Below are 22,407 nucleotides of genomic sequence, written 5' to 3' on the forward strand. Positions count from 1 at the left end.
GTAACGAACACCTGTTTACACCCAGCGTCTATCGGAGACCAGCGTCAATTACAGATCTGCAACTATTGGAAGATATACAATAGTTTTAAACAGTAATCAACATTATCCAAAACGGACTGGGCCGAAGCATCATGCTTATCGATGCCCAGCACCTGGCTTTTTGAGGAGACTGTAGATTTACTGATTCTGGAGTAAAGCTCTAATTGAAGGAGTAAAACCTTTGTGTTATTCTATAAACATTTGATGGTCTTGATCCAGTTTAATCCTGTTTGAAAATGATAGAGTGAAAGCAGGTTTCCTTGAAAGACATTTTACTTACACCATGTAATGACAGACGTTTAACAGACGGAATACCTGGACCTCCTCCGCCTTTGCTCTCACACTCTTACAGACTTGTGCTTTAGAAGGATGAACTATTTCCTGTTCTGTGTCAGTCAGGAGCAGCTGAAGGAAACCATTTTGGATTTTTACACTCCATTAAAGCAGTGTTTTACACAGTAAGCTTATTTCCAGCACCCGTTGTCAACAAACTGCAACTGTGGGCCTATTCTTTGTCCAGTGCAAATTAGTTATTTAATTACCTTCTCCTTTAAGGCTTTGCAAAAGCAACGACATTCATCGTTGTGAACATGTTTTAATCATTTCACAACCCCAAAAGTGGCACATCATCTTCTAAAACTTCTGTCTTGTCTGCAGAGAGGGAGATGTTGCATGATTGTTAAAAAATAAAGAAAGGGTAACACTGTATGTACATGCTAGCGTAATGAAATAAAAACAACCGGCCAACACTTTGAAAGAGAGAAGTGTCTCTAACCATCTATTTCCTGCATCTGTTTGACCGAGATAATGACCTTAACTCACTCCTCTGCTCATGATGAATGGTTAAACACACCACACCATTACACATACCATTCTTTGTTCACTCATTTTTTCATTGCTTCTGCTAGATTAATCCCAAGTTATCCTTGGCTTGAAATATGCAGCTCTAATGCGTATGCATGTGCACTGCTCACATGTCCAAAGAAAGATGCAGATGATTTAGGATACCAAGGTTCTGTCGCCTCTCATACATTCTGCTTATTGATACGGACCATTCAAGAAGCAAAGCACTCTTTTCTCTCTGTTGAAACTGTTTTAGGATTCTGGTCTTGATCACAACTTAACTCCCTGGTCAAAGGTTAAACTTGGAGTTACTCTGCTCCCTTCATCCTCTTAACCCCTACTCTGTCCTCCTGTCAATTCCACTGGACAGTCGCTTGAACAGTTTTTACTCTGCTTCATCCTTTTTATAGTTTCTTCTTTTTTTTTGGTAACTTAATGAAGTTATTTATTTTTTCCTCTAGCATTGTTTTTTTCATATAGCCTTTTTAACCAGTAATTTCCTAAGATGTATGAGATATCGGATGGGGATAAGTGTGTGTTTGTGCATGTGTGTGTCCCTCCCTGTGTGTGTAAAGAGGGTACAGATTATCATCTTCATTTGACTCTCTGCAGCACAGCTAAGGGGAAGCCCACAGGGCCAAATGCAGATGTGTCATTTGCAGATTTTATTCCTTATTCATGTATTCTTTTTTATTGCAAAGGTCAGTCATAAAGGTGACACGCATGTGTGTCTGCGCACACACACACGCGTGCCTGCTAGTGTGAGTGTGACTAATACACAATGGTGTCACTGAAATGTAGACATGCATATTTATTATTTTCACGAAAAAGGGATCACTTTGTTTTCTGTGCAGTTTTGTGTTTGGTCTGGTCTCCTGTTCTATCTTTGAGAAATGAAGAGATGCCTCATCCATATTTGTAGAACTGATCCACTTTGCATCCACATCCACATTTAGATAGATGGCTATGAACTAAAATACAACAATAGACTCAATAAGGGTGGAGGAGGAGTGGCATTGTATGTTCATAATACCCTGAAATTCCAGGTGTTAGAAAGCGTGACAACTGTGATTGACAATGTACTTGAAAGTATAACCATTGAAATATGTAAAGAAACCAAAAAACATGATAATTAGTTGTATTTACAGAACACCATGTTCAAACTTTAAAATACTCTCATCTTGGATTGAAAAAATGTTTACTAAGTAAAAATAATAAAGTAAACTTCATCTGTGGGGATTTCAATATTGACTTGTTAAATCCTAAAATACTCAAATCAATAGAGGAATTCATAAATACCATGTACAGTATTAGTTTATTTCCAAAAATCACTAGACCCAGCAGAATTACAAACCAATGTGCAAATTGACATTATATTCACTAGTGATATTGAAAATAAAACCGTTAACGGATTAATAATTAATGATCTAAGTGACCATCTTCCAGTGTTTACAGTATATGATGATAATCACAGAAATTGAGTTTAACAAGTCAACACAGTACAGAAGGGTTAAAAGTGAGGAATCAATAAATGCATTCAAAAATGATTTATTTGCCCAAAAGTGGGATGAAATTTACAACAAACAATGCATTAATGAGGCTTATGAATGCTTCTTGAAAATGTTTGAATCATTATTTAATAAAAAATCGTCCTATTAAAGCATTTAGAAGAAAAACAAATTATAGCCAATGCCCCTGGGTCACAAAGGGGCTACAAAATGCCTGTAAAAAAACTGTCTCCACAAAGAGTTTTTAAAACAAAGAACTAAAGAGGCAGAAAACATTAAAATTCTGTAAATTAAAATTCTGTAAAAAATACAGAAATAAATTAACCAATATTATAAGAAGATGCAAAAAAAAGAACATTATGATAAGCTACTTGACGAAAACAAAGGTAACATCAAAAAAATCTGGAGCATTCTTAACGCAATTAATAGAAAGGGTGCCAAAGAAAATAGTTATCCTAAATACTTTATTTACCATAAAAAGGGAAGTTACAAGATGGAGGATGTGGCTGAAAGCTTTATTTAGTATTTTGTAAATGTTGGACCCATATTAGCAAAAACACTCTGATTCAGAACCATCTGGAAACCAGTACCATGAACTAATCAATCGGAATCCCAGTTCAATGTTTCTCAGTTGTGTCACAGAAAAGGAAATATTAGATTTAGTAAAAAAGATGAGTAACAAACATTCAACTGATGTCAATGACATTGATATGGCTTTATTGAAAAAAGTGATTGATGGTATTTTGAAACCACTCGTGTTCATCTGTAACTTATCTTTTCAATCAGGTTCCTTTCCAAACAGCATGAAAATAGCCAAAGTTATACCGCTGTATAAAACTGGGAACAAGCACCACTTCACAAACTACAGACCCATATCCTTCTTACCACAGTTATCCAAAATATTGGAAAAACTTTTTGAATGTAGACTGGATGCATTTATCTAAAAGCACAAACTTCTTAGTGACAGTCAATACGGATTCAGAGCAAACAGATCAACATCCTTGGCAATCATAGACTTTATAGAGCAAATCACAAATGCAATTGATCAGAACAAATATGTTGCTGGAATTTTTCTTGATCTAAAGAAAGCTTTTGACACTATTAACCATGATTATTTTACTGAATAAATTAGAATGATATGGTATTAGAGGGATCGTGTTAGACTGGATCAGAAGCTACTTGAGTATAAGAAAGCAGTTTGTGAAGCTGGGTGATGTTTGTTCAGCATGTTTGGACATTGCTTGTGGTGTCCCACAAGGGTCAGTGTTGTGCCTCAAGTTATTTATTTTGGATATGAATGATATATGTAAAGTATCTGAAATATTTAAATTAGTTCTGATACAAATATGTTCTGTGATGGTGATGACTTAAACAAACTGTTGGAAGATGTAACTAAAGATATGAATAAGTTGGAAATATGGTTTTATATTAAGAAATTATCATTGAATTTAAGCAAAACAAAAATTATGTTGTTTGGTAACTGTAAAAGAAATATGCACACTGATGTAACGATTGATGGGGTAGAACTTGAAAGAATATATGAATGTAAATTCCTTGGTGTTGTAATTGATGATAAATTAAATTGGAAGCCACATATCAAATACATACAATCAAAATTGTCTAAAAGCATATCAGTGCTAAATTAAGCAAAATTTGTCCCTTTATCATAAATCACTTTATATTCTATACTGTTCCCTGGTTCTACCGTATTTAATCTACTGTGTGGAGGTATGGGGAAACGATTGTAAAACATCATTACATGTTAATACTTCAAAAGAGGGTGATACGAATCATACACAACGTGGGTTATCTGGATCATACACATGCATAATTCCTACAATCCAAATTATTGACACTTACAGATCTGGTGGAGCTGCGTACAGCACTAATCATGTTCAAAGCCACATATAGCATACTACCAGCATATATACAAAAATTATTCATGAAAAGAGAGGGACAGTACAATTTGAGAAGAAAACAGAATTTTTACATACACAAAGCACGCACAAATAGAAGATGTTTGTGTTTCTATTTGTGGAGCAAAACTGTAGAACAGTATAGAAGCAGAAATAAAGCAATGTCCAAACATAAAACTGTTTAAAATAAGATATAAATATATGGTTTTAAAACAATATTCAAATATATTGGATGGATATTAGATGTACCTATGTATGTAAGTATACATATATAAATAATGTGTATGTGTATATTATTTGTATCTTAATATGCGCATGTTATTTTCCAATTATAATTCATGCTCAGTATTTATGACAGTTTTTTTTAATGTGTTTTTTTATAGTAAAAATAAACTTGTTTCCATTCCATTCCATGCAAAAAATGGTAGATTGCAAAGGTCTGTGTTTATTTAGGTCAGAAAATTTGAGACATTTAAGTTAAAAAGATTTTCCCTGTTCCTCATTGTGTTTGATATTCTTCAGATTTTTGGAAGCCAAACAATCTAGTTTCTCAGACAAAAGTCTATTTTTTCTTAATCTAACCTCAAATAGCTGCTACTGTAACCATTTACACATTTGTATATATTTATGTGTAATTTTCTAGGAAAATGCAGCTTCAAAATACTGCCTGTTAGAGAATCTTCCAGACTTTTAGTTCCAGTTCCACTTTTCTCCACAACAGAATCAGCTGATTTATACTGATCGCATAAGCACTATACTCTGTAGATTGTTGCATATCAGCACAAAGCTGCTTTCCTCCACTTCAGAATCTGCTGGAATTACATTAATTGCGTAAACGATTAAAGAGATATGGGAGTCAAAGTTACGTCAACACTGGAGCTAAGGCTCCAGCGTTAAGAGGTTAATAGACAGTCATGATTACTTTCCATGGCAGTCAGCTTCTATCAATTTGTGTTTTACATTCATAGTCAGCAATCAGTGAGGCCATGGGCGCTTACAATATCCAGGTATTTTCAGCCAATAGGTGAAAAATTGTGCGCATAGGAAAAAGCCCAATTGCAATCCTGAAAAAAAGAGGCCAAAGTGGTGCTACACTGCCCTCAGCAGGGTTAGCTTTATTAAACTGTAAAGCAGATAAGATAATGCAGGGTTGTTACATGTTATTAAATTGTTGTTAACAAGAAAAACTCTGAAACCCAATTAGACATTTTTCATGTTTGTGTTCTGCTTCACAGAAAAACTTCAAATTATTGTTTTTGTGAGGATGAGCTTTGTTTTTCTTCCATTTTGTTTGTCTTATATTTATTTAATTCATTTGTGCCACTTACACACTGACTAATATGTATATGGCATAAGAATAAAACTAAAAAACCAACAGGTTGTACAGAGAGTAGAATAGAACTTTGTCAATCAGGTCCTCAGATTTCTGCTGTTGTCCAATTATCATCAAATACATCCATGCAACTTTTCTCACTTTATCACTAAGCAGATGAACAGATATATTTCCAATTCAAGGAATTTTATCAAAGTAAATGAAACGGAGAAAAAAAAGTTTATTTCAGCCCTCAAGGATATTTCTACCAAGGTTGACAGCAGCTCTCTTTTCCCATTCAGGGTTTTTAAAGACTGTGTTCCCACTTATGGCTTCTTTTTCCTCTGTTACAGAAGAGATTGATTCATTTGAATAAATAATTAAACATTACTTGAATTAATATACCGGTAAGTATGAAACACTTTATGTGTTTATATGCACATGGAAACTTGTGCATTGTTTGTGCAAATAAATCTTCTTGGTAACAAAATGTTTCAGTTGGCAGCTGTGTTCATTTATTACAGCAACATTTAGAGGAACTGAGAAAATGATTCATTGTTACTAAAATGAGACACCTTTCCTTAATGGTGCGTTAAATAGAAATTGTAAAGCCTCTGCTAACGGGATCGGAATGGTCCTTCTGTTTCTGTTATACGAGTCATGGTTGGTTTTTTGAGTGTGTCGCAATGGCAGCCTCTCTTTAGGTAACGTCTGACATCTTGAAGCCTTTTGCAGCTGGAGGGAGAAGGAAATATGCAGGGTGGTGTTTGTGTGCCATGCAGGGTGGAGAGTGAATGGGTTCAGTGATAGATGTTTTTGCAACCTTATTTTATATACACACAAATATGCAAGTACATCATGCGGATGCTTTTCAGACAGGCTTATAAAAAAGGGGGAAAAATAATGACTGTACTTCCACAAAATGTGTTAGGGTGCATATTAATTAAACATTTTTTTAGATCTGCCTGTCTCCTTTAAGTCCAAGGATAAGCCTCCACGCATCAGGAGGCACACATGTGATGGATCTCTTTTAAGAAAACTTGTCTTCATGGCAGATGTATATTATTTAGCTATGGGGAAGGCAGTGGTCGGAAACAGTAGTTAGTAGCTCATTCAAACATTCACAAACTAAAATAAAACATGGCTTGTAATTCAAGATATAATAAAACGAACAATAACAATTTGTGTTTTTTCTTACCGTTATCAATTGCAAATTTTTATATGTATATTCATCACAAAACAAAGAGAACTGGAAGAAGCAGGTGGTTGTCAGTAATTAAAAGAAAAACAAAATAATTTCCAAAAGTACATTCTCAAACTATTTCTGTTAATGTCCTCAGTTGAGGTTTACAGCTCAGAACTATTTCTGTATAGTTTGCCAAAATTTCTTTAAGGCAAAATGAGAGTCCTTGTCCTTGGTCTCCCTGAACTCATCCCACACCCAAGTTTTCTGCAAACGCATTTGCTGCATTCTTATGATACCTATCAGCTGCACTGGGGTCTCACAAGCCAGCCAGACTCGATCGGACTACTTATTCCACTTGACAGTATTGTCGATCACCTCCATGAACTGCCATCTTGTTGTGTTGGGAGGATTGGAGAGTTTGAGTGATCCTTAGGGTTATACTGTCCAGGGCAACTGCTACTGGTAGGGTCACCCATGGCAAACATATCTTAGGTGATGAGTCAAAATAAGACCTGCTTAAATTATTATATAAAAAATAAAGGCTGGGGGAAATAAAGGTTCCCCCTTAGAATTGAAAGTGCTGTGTTTCTTCTTTCTTGCAATGTGCAGCCGTTCTTCCATGTATGGATGTCTGTATGGATAGATGTGTCTCTCACCAAATGATGTGGTCTGTGAGGTAAATGACCATAGGCAGAGGAAAGCTATTTCCCTCCTTCCATTGCAGATTTCTCTGGGGGACCAGAATCCATCTCTGCAACTTGATCATCTTGCAATGTGAAGCATGGAAACATGTTGCCCCTCAAGAGACTTTTACTGCTGCATGGGTGGTGAGCATCACTTAGAAAGGACCTTGTCCAGTGTTGTTGATGCCATTTCTTCTTCCTGAAATTTCTCATCAGCATAAAATTGCCTGAAGCGATTTTACTGGAGTGGTTGTGCAGAGTGTGTCTGGGTAGCTCTACATCTACCTGTTTTCTGATGCATCCGCCAATTTGCAGACTTTAGGACCACCAGCGTTGGGGTTCGTGCTGAAAATAGAGAAGGGAAGGGAGAAGAGAGCATTACCAATGATCTTTCCCATTTTTTTAACCAAACTTTCTCACATGCTTCATCTTTTCCTCTTTTTCACACAGTTTCTCTTTTACTTTATTTAAGCAGTTCACTCTCATAGATGGCTGGGGAACCCCATAATCCCTCATACTTTCTTGCACATAATTGTCTTTTATCAGCCTCATCCCATTCTGGCACTTTGCTCTTTCCATAACCCAGGGCAAATTGGGGGTGTTGGGGGAGGGTCTCAAGTTAAGCAGATGGAGGAAGGAAAGAGAGGCTGGTTAGGGTGCCCTCCCTTTCAGGCCGTTTCACAGTGGCTGGGTACCTGCTTGTCTCAGTTGTAGCGTAGTGACCTGTGACCCTGCTACTGGCGGGCTTTCAGTGACCGCGTCAGCTTTAATTAGAAAGCCAGACGACTCCACGCTCCGAAAAGCCAGTGCTCAACGGCTTCTGGACCTCAGGATCAAGTGGTGGGATCACATGGAATAACAGATGCATGTAATGACTGACAAACAGCACACAGAAAGGGAGATCATAGACTTCCACCAAGTCATTCCCCTAAAGATTGATCTTGTTAATAAAGCCTTTGATTAACTTCTCAATATTATTTTAGCTTTATCCAAAAGTATAGTATTTGATTCAAATTCTATTTAACCAGTAAACTAGTTATGTCTAAAAGAAAATCTATTCTCAGTTATGACAAGGGACGTCTCAATCCGATCACGTGATCGAAAATCCGGTCCGATCACGTAGTTTCAGACTTGATCGAAATCAGATGCTGTCTCCTGATCAGGATCAGGTATTTATTTATTTTTATTATTTTGATCAGCGCTGTATCTTTTAATTTTTTTTGTTTCAAATAAATGTTGTAGTACAAGTCTGCATATCATGAACCGATACAACAATTTACTGCAGTGAAGCAGAGGGGAACCCTAGTTATGACCATGTTTGTGTTTCCTTACCCTTTCCTGAGAGCTCTGTTTGCTCACTCGCTCGCTAGCTTACAGCCCCTAGCATTTCGTTACAAAAAAAGTGGTGGGCAATATTGGACCTGTCAGAACTCTGTCTCCCTCTCTGGACCAGCGGGATCCATCGCCAGAGTTCTAGCCACACTTCCTGGATGCTGCACACCTGACTCTTATTCACTCAATCAACCACAGCAGACTTAAGCTCTGCTCTGAGCTGAGCTCAATGTGAAGTATTGTTTGTGCCACTCTGCCTTCATTACCGAGCGTTATATCTGGACCTGATCTTCTGTCTTCTGACCCTGTATCTGACTCTGTTTGCCTGCCGCTTGCCCCGACTTTCGCCTGGATTTTTTAACAACCTGTCCCTCCTCTGATGATTTCATGCCTGTTATCGACTCCTGCCTGCCTGACCCTGATTTAGCTTTGTGGACTTTTAGCTGAGCTAATAAACCTGATTCTCTTTAAACTTTCGTCTGTTCCTGATTCACAACAATTGAAAAAGGATATACTCAAAAATACAATTTTAAGCTCAATTTTCCTTATATGTGCTCTCCATCATCAGACAAATGGCACAAGAACATGTCAAAAACGCCAAAAGCAGAATTTTCCTAAGCGTGAGGCTTTAAAACTGTAATCTAAATGAATATTTGTTCTGACAAACTTTTTAGTTTAAGCCACTCTTGGTAAAAACATAGGTGTCCATATTGTGACCTAATGCCATAAAAGCTATAGCCATAAAAAAAACTATAGTAATCTTCTTGAAAAACATTTCAAAATGATAGAAATAGCCGTTCTCTTTGCAAGAATGTTTGTTGTTGAAACCTCTCCATGCTCCTCTTCCTTTTCAGAGTCTCATCTTTGATGACAGTCGTGTTACCCGCCTTGACATGCACACTTTTTAAGATGGATCTTGGATGGAAAATCAGCAAAAATCTGTACAGTTTACACTGTTTACCAATTGTCAATTAGGAGGTGACCAAGGAACCTAACATTAATACATCTTCAGTGGGTCTGCCTTTCTTTTGTTCTTCTTTCTTGGATTTACTTTTTTTTCCGTATCTTATGACAAACTACTGGTTATGATCACAAAAATAATCCTACAAACTGCAGGACTTATATGGAGCAACTGTTTTCAACTAAACCTGAGTTCCTTTTGATTGCAGAACATTAGATTTATTTAGTTGGTGTTGAGGTAAAAACCTTAGCCTAAAAACAGCTACTACAGCTGGTGTTGGGCTTCAAGATATTAAACTACAACTAGCTGAGAAATGTAATATATTTAATGCTTAGCTTTTCTATTAAAAATGTCCTTGGTGTTAATATGCATTGAGCTGAAATGCTTGATATTTCTCAATGTATATTTTAACATTACTAAATAATATGGTCTGAACAGGAACCTGCTACAAGCTCTAGAGAAATCATTTAATTAAAGCAAAGACAGATATTTGTCAGGTAAATGGACTAAGCTGTGGGGGAAAATGGTTGCAGGATGAAAAGAAAGCATGCATTTGGAACTCATGGGGATTGAAGACAGTGAGGGAGTGCAGCAGACCCCTGGTCAGCATGCTGCTGTAATGAACATTAGGGCTGCGGCATAAATTTAATGACCTGTGAAACAAACAGAGAGGCTGAGACAAAAAGCAAGGCTGAGCCTCTGAATGCTAAGTGGCTGTATTATTAATACTAGCCCAGAGTTGCCGTCGTGTTAACACAATGTTAGGCTCTTTCTTCCACGAGGCCCGTTAACCGCACAGTAGTTACATGATGGCAGTGCACAAAATCATCATAGCTTTCTGAATCGGGTTCACATTTCTTTGTACTTGCAAAATTGATATTACCAGTAACATTGCCTGTTAACTAACAAAGAAGACTAGAACAATTGTGTAGCTTATTGTTGTGAAGGTTAGTCCTCTTGATTACTACTGGCCTATTAAAATATACAATTGAACTGTGTAACTGATGACAAAGGAGTTAGACATGTACACAATATGCAGTTTATTACTCACTATTTAATGATGTCATCAATTCTTACTGAAAATGTGATTTAAAAATATATATTTTCAGAGCAAGAGGTCAGTAAAGCTGTTTAACCCAGACGGATCCTTTTTTAATGACACAGTCCTGAAATCATGGTTTATCATATCTTTTTCATTTAGATCAATAGAAAACAAGATAAAGAAACAGCAATACATAACTAATATCATTTGATATGTTTTTTTTTACTGTCTATTGATCTGCAACTGTTGGGTTCTGCGTCCTGATTGGCTCTAGGCCATTGTCAATATGTTTGTTTTCATCCATAATACTGGGCTAATTTTTCTATGAAAGTTTGAACTTTAAGAGTTTAAACTAGAGAAAATGGAAAAATGTTAATGGAAGTCTTAGAAAAGTGTGTAAAGTTTTTTTGATAGGTTTTACAGCCTTAAAACATCCACAGTAATTGTAAAAAGTAACTGTTTTGCAGATTTTGCCTATTAAAGGTTACACCACTGTATGTGGAAATGATAACCCAATAAAAACACAATGCTGAATGAAAATATATTTAAAATTCCCATCCACAAACAAAAGAGTCTAAGAAAAAGCTTTAACGCATTCACATGTTTGCAATGTGTTTTGGACGTAGAACCCAAAAACATGGGCAAAACGTTGAAAGGGTTTGGAATATGGAAGCCTAAAAGTTCAAATTGGTTGCTTAAACTCGTGTTTCAGAGTCTGGTGTGAACGTAGCATGACAGTAACACCACTCAAACTATTATTGTTGGCTCTTGCGCAATTGATAAATACGTAGAATCTGCAGTTGGGATGAGGAGCCAGTATATTTCAGGAATAACTGTTGTCTGGACCACATCTACAGCAGTTGTCCCTCGATTAGGTGTAAGGTCCTTGAATTGGGTTGAATAATCATCTTCTGGTGCACTAAAGTGCCTAACCGTTTGGTAAACGATAGACAATGTCAGTCGTTTTTCATTATTCATTCCCCTTCAGATTTCATTTTTGCCTTTCAGAATTCAATAACATTAGAGAATCTTTCCAATATCCTTTTGATCTTTGTGTTTCAGCTCCATTGGAAAGACTGTGCTATTGATAACAGAGAAAGAGGGGGGGGACTGTGGTTTATTTGAGATCTTTGCAAGATGTGGTGATACATTTTATTTAAGGCGTCTCGTAAATATTTTAGTTACACAGACATAGTTGGTAGTGATTTTTTGCATGTCTTTATAAATAACAGTTTTATTTATTGATGTTCGACACCAACAGCACTCAAAACATGACAGCAGCCGCACAAACACCAGTGTTGTTTTGTCCACACCATACAGAGAGAGAGTGAAACAGAATTCTGTTGAACAGTAGATTTGACCCTTCTTAAACCAAAAGTCATAAAATGGTCACTTCAAACACAGGTCATCTAATGCTCAGGATCTGAACCAACTGCAAGTTCCACATAAACAAGAGGAACTTGTTCAAGGAGTTCCAAGCAAGTGAGATTCTACTTTGGAAATGATTAAAAGTGTTCAGCACAACAAATCAGCCAGAGAGACCACACTTTCTTATTAGAGCAGTAAAATTCCTGCTGATCGTATGGAGTTTTCAAAGCTGAAAAAGTTAGAAGAAATACTTGAACGGTGCAAGTAAATATTGATCTTTAAGTGGTAAAGGATTTTTTTGTCTGCCTATAGTGCACTTAGAGGTCTGTTTTCTACCAACTACATCTGTCTTAGCAGATACATCAAATAAATCCTAGGGGGAGAGCACTACTGTTGGTCTGTGGTGATCCCTGCCTTTCTCCCCCTTTTGAAAATATCGTAGTCCTCAGATGATGACCTGGCTAACATCGTCACATTTAAAAAGGCTTTTTGGTGACATTCTGACCCCAGGAAAGGAAATCACTGATCTCGCCTGGCTGAAGCTTACCACTGCTCTAGATCACAGGTTTGAAGGTTTGAAATGCCTACCCAAAGCTGTGTTTGGTGAATTAAGGAGTTCTCTTGGGAACAGCCTGGAAGAGGTAAGGGAGGCCAGGAAATGTCATCCTGAAGCAACAGGGGTAGAGTCACAAAAGGAGTCCACGATGTCATGTTTTCTGCTCTCAACTTCTGCCTTACAAAAGGTAAAAAAACAATTCATTCACACAACAATGGAGCTCCACAGGTCAGGATCCAAAGTTTTTAATTTATATAATGTGTTCCATAACTGTGCAAAGCTCATAGGCAAAGCTGCTTTTCTCTGCATCAGAATCAGCTTATTCGTATTATTTGCATAAATGATTGAGGATTTACGCTAAGATAAAGAGCATTTGTTATTTAGGTGTTAAATTGGTTATTTACTATGTTTATTGGCATTTTTGCAAAAGTTCACTTTTGAATTCTGTCATTGAGTCATCAAAAAGAAAGAATTGTTTCACAGCTAAAGCAAAACCTTTTTCAATAGTCTCATTATTAGCACTATGTGCACACTTTTCATTATATGTAGTTTGAGAAAAATGTACCAACTCATGAAAGTCAAATGTCAAATCTTGTGAATTCACTGATTAAAAGCACTACGGTAAGTGGAACATTTTTTTCAAATAACCTTACTTTACTCACTGGGAATTCAAAGATGTGTTTTGCCTCCAAACAGTGTTTCGCAGAATACTTTAGCTTTTGCACTCATTGTACAGAGTTGTGCCCAGCTTAGCCCTGACTTTCCTTTGGTCAGTGTTCCGGCTTTTTGTACATAGACTCGTGAGACTAACAATGCCAGCCCGTGTGCTTTCCTGTGGCTATTGTTGCCTCAATGATTAGTGCCCTTTGTGACATTCCCTGATTATCAGGTCAAGACAATAGTTGCAAACAAAGTGCTATGCATCTGTGCTGTCTGTATGCCATGTGCCCCTTCCTGTTGCCTCCAACATCACTTCTTGTCCTCCACTCTTGACCTTTTACTTGTGCAGCAAAGACTGGTTGACCTCCTATTTTCGGACAAGGCTGGGAGGGCATTACTTGGGGTAACTGTGTAGGAAATTATAGTTTTTTCCCTATAATTCGCTTAAGGAAAGTAAGTTTACTTTGCACAATAGATACATAATTAAGCAAGGACTCTGATAATGATAAATGTTAATGCAAAAAAAAGGGGAAGGGTTCTTTCCACATCTTGTCCCTGGTCTTTTTGGAGTGAACCGTCAGTTTTCGCTTTCCATATCCAGTGCAGTTTGCTGTGAGATTAGCAGCTGGACAGTAGTGCAAACCAAACAGCGACCTTAAACGAAGGTTTTTAGCTCAAAATGCTGAAACCAGAATGGGAGGTTCTTTCTTGGCTTATGTATCTTTTGATATTCACCTATTTTTGCAATGAAAATTATTTCCAAAAGGTGATTGTGTTTTGAACATGACCGTTTTTAGCTTCCGTTGCCCTGACTGACCTGCCAGGCATCGAAAAATCATCCAGTTCAGTCGTCCAGTCAGTAAAACTGTCAAACTCTCTGCCTTAGAATTTTTTTTCATGGGATTTATGTGGAGCTGACTCTGCTAAATGATAAAAGGCAACCAAAGACTCCTTTTTCATTAAAGTTCACTGTTTTCTAATTGTTACAGCTATGTTGTATTTTAAGTTTCTTTTTAAATATTTTTTGTTGACTATTTTTTACATTTTTACTCCATCTTTTAAAAAGCGCTTTATAAAGAAAACACATGTGCTTGTCTCATTTTTTAAACGTAGACCAATTAGTCAATAAAACCCAAAAAGTATTTTCACTATCATTTCTGTAAATGTTTTCACCGTATGAGATAAAAAATCAAGTGGGAAATACATCTTTCAGAAATGCCATGCATCATCTAAATCCTAAAGACAGTTAAATTTCTTAATTCTGTTTAACGCCACAGATTCCTCCTGTTGAGGTTCATTTCAAGCGCAGCAAATCTGAAAATTAGAGTTGGTCAAACTAGAATTGAAGATATATTTATTAATTGTCTTGTTTTCCTGGAAGGTGTAAGTAAAGTGTAAGTGGTTGTAGATGTAGTAACATAATAAATGTTATAATAGTCCCACTGTGTGTCCTCACTATTACAAAGAGATGTATTCAAAGACCAGAGAAAAATCCTAAAACTGTTTTTCCCTCCGTCTGGTATAAAAGACTAAGAATCAAGGCCGAAAATGCTTGAGTCAGTATTTTAGAAATCTTTTTTTTGAAAGGACAATGGAGACCAAATTTTAATTTCCTTTTTTGAGTGATGCTGAAAGCGTTGCAAACCTTTCTCCTTCCAATAGAAATCGAGTTTGTGCCTGAAGAGCAGCAGATTGGCACAAGAATCTTCCAAGGCCTCGCCGGTGTTGGCCCTCCTTGATAATCCCTTTTCATTCCTTATCTGCTTTCAGTACTGTATGTTTGAAATAAAACCGTTAAATGTGTTAGGAAATGAAATGAAATAAAAACATTTTGTTCTGCTAGAAAGACACCTGTGTTGGTAGGTATGGTAACCCATTTTCAGCACACCCTGTTCTGTTCCAAAGCTGAAATAAACTACTCTTTCTGCAGTCCGTTCTTTTGGGGGAAGGGACGAACTTTAGAGTGAAATCTTGCTTACTTTCAAGAGAATTATCCTCCCCGTGTGCTCTTGCAGTCCTCTTTCTTCTCCCCTTCCCCCTTTTTACATTGTTCATCAGGATCAAGTTCACAGAGGTCGGGGCTGAAGGAGGGCGGTGTGATCCTTGTCCCTGTGTCTTGGGGGGCAGTTGAATGGTTTTTGGCCCCTGGCCCCTGCCCCCATACAGCCTTTCTGAATAGGACCCAGATTTCCTCCTTCCTTTAGTTGTCTGCTCTCCAGTTTCCATGGAGCTGAAATGCTTCCTGACGGATCCACATTTCAGACATTTCATGTCCACGCAGCGTAGTCTCCTTCCACAACATTCCTAATTGGCAGCCCTCCCACCCTTCTGTGCCGCATGCTTCACCCCCCCATATACTCTTGAAAGACTTTTAAAACATTGACTAGTCACCAGTTTCAAAGAAAAAAAACGGTGAAGAATGAATTTCTAACAGAGGCCACTTTGGAAAACTTGCTAAAGAGTAGATTTACATTAAAATATTAAATATATAAGTAAATAGTAGTCGTCAAAATAATTTGAGTAAAAGTAAATAAGGAAAACTACTCATAGAACAGTTTAAGCGTACAAGAGATCAAAAATTCTATAAATTCTGCCGTTTGCAGATGCTAAAATGTTTTATATATTATACAAATAAGTATAACATCCCTTTTTATTTGGGTTATTAACAAGACTTTTCCTGATGATTAGAATAAATAATGATGCAGTACATATATTCCAAAATGCCCATATTGCTTAATATCAAATACAATGGTACCCCGTTTATTGCAGGAGTTGCATTTTAAAAATAACACACGATGGATAAAACCAGAGAAGTAGTCAACTATTTTTTTTATAATTACGGATGTTATAAGGCTGTAAAAGCCCCTCACTACACACTTTATACACTTTAAGTTACCAAATGAAATACAACCAGCTGTTGCTAAGTAAAGGTTTTTTTTTTCATCTTTAATCTACTCTGGTAAAAGCATAAAATCTGGTCCTTTTAAACTACTATATGGAGGATTTTTTTTTTAGTTACTGCAGGAAAAGTAACTGAGTAAAGGTAACTCAATGTCACTCAAACTTGTTTGTGAAATTGTTGGGAGGTGCCTGGAAATGAGCTGTTTGACCTGAATCTTTGGACTTGCTTGCTTTAAATTAGCAGGCTGCAGCTCAAACTGCAACTGACGGCATCTGAACTCTGAGAAAACCCACGGGAGATCTTGCTTCGTAAAGTACCCGTGTCTGAAGCTCCCCGTCCCCATGGCCGTGGCCTCTCCTAAATGGGCTAAGTCCCGTAGCTAACCCCTAGCACCTCTGTGTTAGGCAGCATGACTTCAGTGAGATGAATCCATTCCACACTTCATCAGTCAGCCAGTACAGGTTATTAGTGCTGAGGTAGAGCGCGCTCTTTCTCTTCTACCTTTATATATGAACACCAACAATCCTCTTTCACCTCTTGGGCTTGACCCTCTACCTCATCCCCAAACTTTGCAAAGGTGGCCTTGGCTTTGAGAGGCCATTTGTCAAACGCTAGCCGAAACCTCCACTTGGCTCTATTTAATAAGGCTACCTGGGCCCTGGGATTACACACAGATTCACACACACACTATTGCAGAGCTTTGCACATACTCGAACAGTGTTGAATTTAAGATGCTGCATCCCATAGGGCTTATAAAAGTCCCATTAACATGTACCTCCTTATTGGCTCTGACAGCTTGATCAATTAGAGTCCTCCCCCTGTTGACCCCAGGGCTGCTCTCATTCAGAGGTCAGACAGGATGGATTGCTGGACATACACACACTTTACTCTTCATCTTTCTTCCTGTTGTTATTTCTGGGCTGGTCTCTCGGCAGCTTGTTCATCTTGAGCTTGGTATCCCATGGTGCCGCTTTCTCTCTTGACTTGACCAAACACACTGTTTTCTTGGTCTTTTGTCCACACAGCAATAATGATTTTTCAGGTTTTCCTTTTTATTTTTTCTAAGCCCCTTGTGAAGAAAAACGGAAGATGTAGGGTTTGTCCGAATTCCCTCACTCCTCCCTAGCCTCTAAAAGATTACATAGTGCTGGACTAGCCGCTGCACAGGACTTTAATGTAATTTGTACATATGCTCTCTGGTTTAAAAGCTAATTGTATGCTTCACCATTGAATTGAACCATGGCCTTCCCCACTGTATATGTTTGCATATGTTTATGATGAAAGTATCAAACACGTGTGTTGTGCCAACTTCAATATATTTAATATTGTTTTATTATGTTATATCAGTTTTAGTAAAAGCAAACTCAAAGGTTGGATTTTTCTGAATTTTTAGTTTTTTGCTGTTGTTTTGTAATACACAAATCCTGTATCGTATCAAAACAAAGCTGTGACCGTTGTGAAAGTAAATCGTTGCCTCCCTAATGCTCACTATTTTTTTAAAGGCAAATATGACACTTCTCATTTGGCAAATTAAGAAAGTTAGAAGTATCAACATTTTGCGCAGACTAATTATGAATAGTCTTTGTCCTGATGACAAAATCCTGTAAGATTTTTTAAAGAAAATAATAATTAACTTTTTTTTTTCTAATGACAAATTGTTCAAACGCAATGCATTGTGGTCTACATTAAATATGGCATCAATATATAGATTTCGGATACCCTAAAAATTGGTGAACACCCTGTCTCGTGCACTAAGTAGTGAGGGATTTGGACACAACCGTGGTCTTTGTGTGGCATGTGGAATTGTTACTGTCATGGCCAGTGCAAAATACATGCCAGCCTATTTTCCCCAGAAAAACCCTTCCCATGAATGAAACCCAGCCATGTTAATGTGCTTGTTGATCATCTTAGCCAGAATAAGGTCACATTCTGAATGAATCATAGCTTGAGAATAAAACAGGTGGGATATGCAGATCTGATTTTAAATATTCTAGTGTGTAAACACAGACACACACAGTTTTAATCAATATAGAAGATAAAGCAAAAACATGGAACAGCTCATTGGAACCAGACTGCACATAGAGTAAAATCAGACTCTTCAACATGGGAATCAATAATAAATATCTCAGTGTTGAAAGTAACATTAGAACATCTGAGGAGCTGCAATATTCAAGCTACCTTTAAATTCAAGACCATGTGATTGAAGGTGGGGGGGGCATGGTTTGTTCCTCAGGAGCAATATTCCCTATTCCATGTTTCTGAGAATATTCTGGATCCAAGATCAGCAGCCGAAGACGATTTGATGCACACTAGACACTGATTTCTGTCCGAAATTAACTCGAGCAAACCCGTTCATTTTTATTTGTTGTTTTTTCATTTGTTTGCATAAAAATATTTTTAAGTCACAACAAGCAAAGATGATTACAGTTAGTTTGAAAGTGGAGCCATGATTCAATAAAAACATCAATGACTCTGATCTTAATTTGAAAATATTTCAGTGCTATTCCATAATCAAAGAGGTTTTTTCCCCAAAAACAAATAATTGACATATTAAAATATGTTTAAAGAGATCGATGACATGAGGAAGCAGTGGACTTGAAAGGCGTAATGGAAGGGAAGGGGATCCAGACGGTGGGTTTATCTGTTACAGGGCTGTTGTGCTCTGCTCTGAACCCCTAATGAGCAGTTTGAGGGGTTAAGAGGGGTGTCGCTCTCTAAGAGACGCTGCCCTAATGATGTCCACTGGCCTGATTGAATATTGACGTTCTGCAGACACAGTTTAAACGGCTCCTGTCTGCCGGCCATGACTGCAGATTTTGTACCCATCTGCACTTTATAAAGGCTTCAGGGCAAGGTGCTGTTCCGGATCGGTTTTATATTAAGTCCTGTTTTGTTTGCATAGATGAATGAATGGCTGTTTTTACCCAGTTGGACTAAGATCCACTGCAGTCTGATGCTTTGGGAACATTTTTGTATAAACCTGCCTTGATTTAAAGCATCCGTATGGTTTTAATCTATAATGAAACATGATCAATATTTGGCAATAGAAGTGTTTTTTCCTGGCTGAATTTTTTATTACTGGCTTGACTAAAATGAATGTTAAAAAGGATAAGTTGTATTTGAGGACTACCCTATTGAAAAAGTGTTCCCAGTGGTCTTTTAATTATGATTATATTGTTTTTAGCCAAAATCAAATATACTTTTGTTTTTTTATTACCAGGTAATCAGTCAGGAGTGGGACTCGAATATCTTGAAGTCATGCAGACACACTGGCCCTCAAGGCCGGGTGTTGCCCATCCCTGCAGTAGACAGATATTAGTTTTCTCCACCAAACTGTATTTTTAATTTAAGGCAAAGTCAATATATTTGTTTAACTTTTTTAAAGAACATAACAATTCTGACATAAAAAAACATCTTATTTGGTAAACAAAGTTTACACAGCATCAAAAGGAAAACACAATGTTTCCTTTAATCATTAGACCAGCTTTAATAGAACGCTATTTGACTCACACCAGACAAAAGCAATCATGTTTAGTTCGCTACTGAACATCTTTTAGAGCAGTGCTTGAAGAAAAGACTTAGTAGTAAACAAAACAACTAAGGTGCTATTTTCAGAAATACAATAATACTTATGGCCTTTGATTATTGAGAACATATGTCTGATATCAAATAACAAAAAAATGAATTTGAGTCGTCTTTTAATGAAATAAGCATAATAGCAGATCTTGTTGAAGCCACACTCACGCGGTAGCACTCAAACAGTTTCTCAACTCCTCCTGGAATCGTTCGATGGGATTTCACAAATCTGTTGTGTGTTCCTTACATATTTAACTTTGTTGTGAGAGAACGTTCACATTGCATGACTTTATCCAAAGCCAATTGATCGTAGACACTATAAAAGCCAAAATGGTTCCAAACGGTCGCTTGAAGCAAAATCCAGACCAGGATTACAGAATCTGCAAAGTCAGCCATGTTTGTGTGCTCTTTGAAAATAGTTTAAATTAAAAATGCTCCACATTTAGTTCCGCTTTTACTTTTACTTTGAATCATATACATTTTTCGGTTATTGGTTGTTTCTAAAACGATTCAGAATCGTCTATGAATCATAATCGATGCATCTAATATTACATTTTTCCCCCCATTCCTAATGCATATTGTGTAAATGGTAACGTTATAGCTGTTTAGTAGACAACATTTATTTCTTATTTTTCCTGAATCAGAAAGAATCTCATCTTCTTTCGTCCTCCTCTCGTTCTATCAGCCTTGATTCCTTTGTTTTTTGGATTAGCACCTCTCTCACTTTTCTCTTTGACTGCTGCTTCTGTGACAAATGTTCCACTTCCCCTCTGCGCTTTCCTCCAGACGCTTCTCCTTTGTTGCCGGGGCAACGCCGTAGCGGCTGCGCTTGCTGCCTGATCATAACACTTACTGGTCCATATATACACTCCGAGCAGACTGATATACTGACAGCAGAAATGCTTTGTTCAGCTCTCAGACCCGGCTCTTCTGCCGCTGCTGGCTGCACGGTCTACAGTGTAATAAAAGGCCGGTCACACAGGACCCAGCATCTCCTTTATGTGGTCAGGATGCCATTAATCTAGCTAGAGGTTAACAAATGTGGTTACATGGAGGGTATATTTCATAGCAGGCAGATGACAAAGAGGCCGTCGTGGCATTGATCTGCTGCTCTCTGCGCTGCTCGGTCCGGACCTTCTGGTCAGCTCGAGACCTGAGGATTATGTTTCATCTCCCAGATGAATGTTTTGCGAGAAAAAATCAAGCAAAGTCAAGGCCTTTGCTCTTTTTACACTGTGAGAAATAATCATTAATTTATTTGGAAAGGGAGGGAGGACAAATGTATTCAGGCCATATTTTAATGTTTGTCTTCATCCACATTAGTCTAAACCGGCATCAGACAAATGTCCTGCTGGGGCTTTCAATGTGCAGCCAGACGGCAAGGCGTTTGCTGCTTTTTTTTCTCCCCAGCTGCAGCGGCAGTCCTATTTCCATCAGAGGAGCTGCACGCCTCCTTAGTAATCCATTAGACTTTCATTAGCTACTATTTGTGTAATTAGTTCTAATGAATCAGTTGAGTCTGTGGCCTTCACTTCCTTGCATGCTCCTCACATTTTAGAACTCCCTTTAGTTGTCCGCTGTCCTCTGAGCAAAGAGAACCAGACACTGACCGAGTGAGCCAATCAAAGAGTGTGAAGTGTGCCGTGGCCCGTCGTCCTCAGCACACGAGTGTTCGATACCCAGAAGCCTGCTTGTACTGCTTGTTGTGTATGCTCATGTCTGAATGTAAAGCATTTTTCACCTGCTGCTTTAAACTGAACCATTGGAAATTTTTATGGGTTTTACACATAAAGAGTCTCCTTAGCCTCTAGTCCCCCCCCCCCACACACACACAAGCACACTATTGATTAGTGCTGGAGCGTCTATCCTTCACTGTAACAAAGCTTATTGATGTTTGCAGAGTTCTGGTTTCCCCTTGGCCAGACTGCATCTGCAGCGCCCCTCTCTGAGGTTTTTCAGCCGTGCTGTCGCCAAACCTCAGCATAAAGCAGATCTTTTTATCTGCTAACCTGTGGGTGTTTAGCTGTCACAGTGGGCCTATGTGCAAATGATTATCCTCTTTTTTTCCCATTCATTGCCACCAGTGGAAATTAATTTTCCATATATATATATATATATATATATATATATATATATATATATATATATATATATATATATATATATATATATTTTTTTTTTTTCTTTTGCTTTGACAGCTCTGGTCTTTTTGACCCTCTACCTTATATCTGTATCTGTTGTAACTGGTTTGGACTTTTGCATGCAATCCTTGCGGATTTTACAATCGGCCTTTGTGTTTGCTGAGGTGAAGCTGGCTGTCGTCACGGAGACGCTCTCTCAGGTGGTGTCCTGGAGGCTCTCTCCCGATCTTTCGATGCAGACAAAGTGGTGGTTCACACAGTTTCCCACAGCTTCCACATTTACTGTCTCCTGACATCGATCGTGTGCGTGTCCTAATCTGTCTGTTGCATCAAAGTTATTGAATAAAACATGCAAGTGTCCTGTAATCTAAGGCAAAAAAAA

At 37.7% G+C, this 22,407-nt stretch overlaps 1 protein-coding gene across 4 annotated transcripts in view; it reads left to right on the forward strand.

Annotated features, from left to right (window-relative positions):
* mpped2a (metallophosphoesterase domain containing 2a) overlaps positions 1-22,407 on the forward strand; it is a 62,012-nt gene that overhangs the window by 33,160 nt on the left and 6,445 nt on the right. The window lies entirely within an intron of this gene.

This window comes from Oryzias latipes, chromosome 3 (assembly GCF_053564925.1).
Source record: "Oryzias latipes strain Hd-rR chromosome 3, Olatipes_Hd-rR_3.1".
Lineage (NCBI taxonomy): Eukaryota > Metazoa > Chordata > Actinopteri > Beloniformes > Adrianichthyidae > Oryzias > Oryzias latipes.